Below are 5095 nucleotides of genomic sequence, written 5' to 3'. Positions count from 1 at the left end.
TTTAAAAAATACTAATTCTTCTGATCTCTGAACACAAGATAACTTTTTATTTATTTGTGTCCTCTGCAGTTTCTTTCATCGATATCTTATAGTTTCTGTATACAGATCTTTCACCTCTCTGGTTAAATTTATTCCTAAGTATTTTATTTATGATGCTATTATAAATGGGATCATGTTCTTAATTTCTTTTTCAGATAGTTCATTGTTAGTCTATAGAAAGGCAACTGACTTTTGTGTGTTGATTTTATATCCTGCAACTTTACTGAATTCATTTATTGTAACAGTTTTTTTTTTTTTTTTTGGTGGAGTCTTTTGGGCTTTCCATATATAAAGTCATGTCATCTGCAAAAAGAAACTATTTTTTCCTTTTGATTTGGGCGTCTTTTATCTGTTTTTCTTGCCTGACTGCTCTGGCTGGGACCGACTGTGTTGAATAGCAGTAGTGAGAGTGGGCGTCCTTGGCCCCCATTCCTGATCTTAGAGGAATGGCTTTCGGCTTTTCCCCATTCAGCATGCTGTTGGCTGTGCACTTGCCATGTATGGCCCTTGTTATGTTGCAGTACATTCCTTCTGGACCTACGTTTTTGAGTGTTTTTATCATGAAAGGGTGTTGAATTTTGTCCAGTGCTTTTTCTGCATTATCGAGCTGGTCCTATGACTTTTATCCTTCTTTCTGTTGATGTGGTTTATCACATTTATTGATTTACATATGTTGAACCATCCTTGCATCCCAGGGATAAATCCCACTTGTTCGTGGTGTATGATCCTTTTAACATGCTCTTGAGTTCAGTTTGCTAGTATTTTACTGAGGATTTTTGTGTCTATTTTTATCAGGGATATTAGCCTTCAGTTTTCTTTTTTTGTAGCATCTCTGTCTGGTTTTGGTGTGAGAGCAGTGCTGGCCTTGTAAGGTGAGTCCAGAACTGTAAAACTCCTTGAAGAAAACATAGGGGAGAAGCTCCTTGACATTGGTCTTGGCAGTGATTTTTTGGATATGACACCGAAAGCATGACAGGCAACAAAAGCAAAAAAAAAAAAAATAAAATGGGACTACATCCAACTAAAAATCTCTGCACAACTAAGGAAATAATGCAGCCTATGGAAGTGGAGAACTTACGTGCAAACCATGTATCTGATGATAGTTAATATCCAAAATACATAAGGAACTCACACAACTCAATAGCAAAAAGACCAAATAACTCAACTTAAAAATAGACAAAGGACCTGGATAGACATTTTCTCAAAGAAGACACGTAAATGGTCAACAGGTATATGAAAAAGTGCTCAACATCAGTAATTACCAGGGACGTGCAAATTAAAACCACCAGGAGCTATAACCTTACACCTGTTAGGATGGCTTCTATCAAAAAGACGAGAGAAGTGTTGGCGAGGATGTGGAGAAAAAGGAACCTTTGTACACTGTTGGTGTTGGCGGGAATATACATTGGCACAGCTACTATGGAGAACAGTATGGATGTTCCTCAAAAAGTTAAAAATGGAACTAACCAAGTGACCCAGCAATGCCACTTGTGGGTATTTATCCAAAGGAAATGAAATCAGTATGTTGAGATGTCTGCACTTCCATGTTATTGCAGCACCATTCACAGCAGCTCAAGCGCCCATCAGTGAGTGAATGGATAAGGAAATTGTGCATATATACAATGGAATATTACTCAGCCATAAAAAGGACGAAATCTGGCCATTTGTAACAACACGGATGAACCTGGAGAACATTGTGCTATGTGACCTAAGCCAGGCACAGAAAGACAAATGCTGCAGATTCTCACTTCCGTGTGGGAGCTAAAAACGTCAAACTTGGAAGCAGAGAGTAGAGTGGTGGTTGCCAGGGGCTGGGGTTGGGGGGATGAGATTTGGGTCGAAGGTACAAAGGTTCAGTTAGAAGATGAACAAATTCTGGGGCCCTAATGTACAGTGTGGGCAGTGATGGGTGTGTTAATTAATTTGATTGTGACAATCATTACGCAATGTATGTATATGTGTCAAATCATCAGGATGTACATCTTGAGTATAATCCATCTTTATTTGTCAATTCAAAAATTTTAAGAAGAGGTGGCATTTGACAGTGGCTCTGAGTCAGCACTTTGTTCTAAGACTGGCCGGGGACAGGCCCCAGGCCCGGGGGCTTAGAGAAGGGAGTGGGAGACCCTCCGCACAATGCAAGGTGCTGCGTGACGCCTGGTGTCAGAGAGCAGGTGGCACAGGCCGGAGAGTGTCCGATGCCCAGGTGTCAGCCCATCCGAGCCCAGACTTCCCATCTTTGACCTGCAGGACTACCCAGAAGTTGTAGCGGTTTGAAGCCCACGTCTCAGTGGACAGACAAGGAGCCAACTGGGGTAATGTCAAGAGGGGCTGAGCCCAGGCAGGTCCCGCTGGAGCAAACAGGTACAAGCCCAGCTCTGCCATTTCCGGGCTATATGACCTTGGATGAGCCCCCTCTCCTCACAGTCTCTTCATCCGTAAATGGGGAGTGTGCGGTTTGTCCCCGAGGGCATCCGGGCACCCTAAGGCTCCCTGTGTGGTGCCCAGCAACACCCCCGCCACCACCAGTGAGGAGCCCTGGGGTCCGTGCTTGCCTCGTGGGCCCTGATTTTGCTGTGGGAGAAGGGAGCATGTCGGGGTCTGTGAGACCCTTTGGACGTGCCCTCTCTGCTGTGGGTCCTGCCAGCCCTGGGGTTTGGGTACCTGGAGTGTCTGCCACCCAGTGGCCACCAGCTTCCCTAGCCTCCCGGGACAGCCCGGCCTGTGTCTGGGTGAGCATTCTGACCTATTCACGGGCCTCTCGTGTGGCCTGAGGAGGAGCTGAGCCTTGGGCAGCAGCACCGGAGCCCTCCCGGCAGATATGGCGCCTTACTTATCACGGATGTGACCTGGGGATAGAGACCAGGAGAAGCCAGGAGCGGCAGGGGATGCCCTGAGCTGGTGGAGGCCCTCCCAGCGCAGGCTTTGCAGCGCGCAGAGCAGGGCTGTCACCAGCCAGCCATGCCAAATGTAGACAGTGCCCCTCCCTCAGGAGCCACAGTCCTCCCCAGTCTGTTTTGGGGGCCGCCCTGGTAAGGCAGATTTCCCTGCAGTCAGTCAGTCATTCAACAACCAGCACCTGGAGGGCTCTACGGGGTGCCCTGGCTGGGCCCGGGGAGACAGCGCCACCCGGTGGCTGGTGCTCGTCATCATGGGACTCACCAGCAGGGCAGGAGAGGGACGAACAGGCAAGCACGCGCGTGTCATTATATGTTATCGCAGGTGCTGATAAGCGCCGTGAAATAAAGCATCTGGGAGTGAGAGTCTGGGTGGGGGCCTACTTTTCAGGGAGGGGGTCAAGGCCGTGGAAGACTGAGGGGTAGGCCGAGCCCCGAAGGATGAGAAATTACCAGCCACGAGAAGCACCTGCCCAGTGGGAGGAGATGGCGTGTGGAGGCCACACTGAGGGGGCGCCTGGTGTGAGGAGGTGAGCGGGGCGGGCAGTAGGGGAGGCTGCAGCTCCTCTGGGCCCTCAGGGGCGGAGTTCACTGGGCCTGCACAACTCAGCCGTGTTTTCTGGTTCCTCATTAGGTGTCAAGCACAACAGTGACTTTGAACACCACAGAAGCCAGGGGAGGGCTCAGGAACCTGTGTTCGTAGAGAGCAGAAACATACAGGTAGGAGATGCGGCAGGAAGTACAGGAGACAATGCTAAATAAAGCCCCAGATTGAAGCTAATGAGGAGACAGGTGCGGTTCAGGGGAGTATGGTGCCTGTCAGAGTTGTGGGCCTTATACCTGCACCTCTACCCCTGGGCTCCAGCACAGGGCTGTGCACAGCTCACACACCAGTTAGCCCTGGGGGGCAGGACAGGCCTATGGGCCCATTTCACAGGTAGGGAAACTGAGGCAGTGGAGACTTGTGTTTCTGCTTTAGTAGCTCCTGCTGTAGACTTGAAGTGGGAAACCCCCTCCCACAAGCTCTGCCCCCAGACCCCCCGGCCTGGTTCTCAGCACCCCTGGGGGACTTTCAGGCCATTCAGCATGTGCCGACTGTATGAGGTTGGGTGGCTGCTGGTCAGGGCCCTAGAAAGAGGGTGTGTTGGTCAGCTAGTGCTGTGTAACATATAACCCCAAACAGATGACTTTGCAACACTTTCTTATTTCTGAGGGTCTATGGGCCTGCCAGGTAGCACTGCTGCCCTGGGCTGGGCTCACTCATGCATCTGTGGTCAGCTTGGGTAACCCAGACTCCACATGTTCTCCCACCTTCTGGCAGACCAGCCCGGGCTTGCTGTCATGCTCTGGCAGAAAGGCATGCAAAAGGGAGCAGGCAGAAGTGTGTGTGGCCTGCGAGGCCTAAGCTCAGAACTGACACAGTGTCACTTCTGTCACCTTTTATTGGCCAAAGCAAGACACAGGACAGGCTCACATTCAAGGATGGGGAAATAGAGTCCACCTCTCGCAGGAGCTGGGCAAAGTCACACAGCAAAGGGCATGATGGAGAGAGATTGGAGTCACTGTTGCAATTGATCTACTCCAGAGATCACACACAGATCTACCTTGCCCTGTGCATCTGTTAAGGAGACAGTTAGGATCTCCAGCTCTTCTCGGGACGAGGGTGCCCTGCTTTGGTGGTTTGGAGCAGTTGCTCCACCTGGGAGGAAGGATAAGGCGGCACTCCATTTTGGTGCTGCCCCAGCCTTAGCCCTATGCCGCGTGACTGCTCCACCTGGGGAAGGAGGGGCTGCTTTATCCATCCAGGAACTCCCCAGCACAGGCGTGATAGATTTAGAAAGTGACCTGGAGTAACCTAAGGGCAATTAATGTGCCCTTAGCTCGAATCTGCATTGTGGTTCAGCCCCCCAGGTGGGCTTTCTTAGAGGGAGCTCGTGTATGCAGATGGCATTTTGAGGACACCGGTTGATCATTTGCTAACATCCTACACCTCCCGAGAGCCCGCCCCCAGGCTGGGCTAATAAAAGGAAACAATCCGAGAGGAAAGGAGGTGAGTGGGGTCGGTGAGTGGGTCTGTCTCTCTCCGCTCGTGGAGTCGGACCCGCCTTATCCTACAGTAAAGAGCTGCTCGTGTGAAACTGCTCCTGCCTGAGGTGACC

Source organism: Propithecus coquereli, unplaced genomic scaffold (assembly GCF_000956105.1).
Source record: "Propithecus coquereli isolate 6110/MARCELLA unplaced genomic scaffold, Pcoq_1.0 Scaffold137, whole genome shotgun sequence".
Classification (NCBI taxonomy): Eukaryota; Metazoa; Chordata; class Mammalia; order Primates; family Indriidae; genus Propithecus; species Propithecus coquereli.
Note: the sequence above shows the minus strand (reverse complement) of the source record.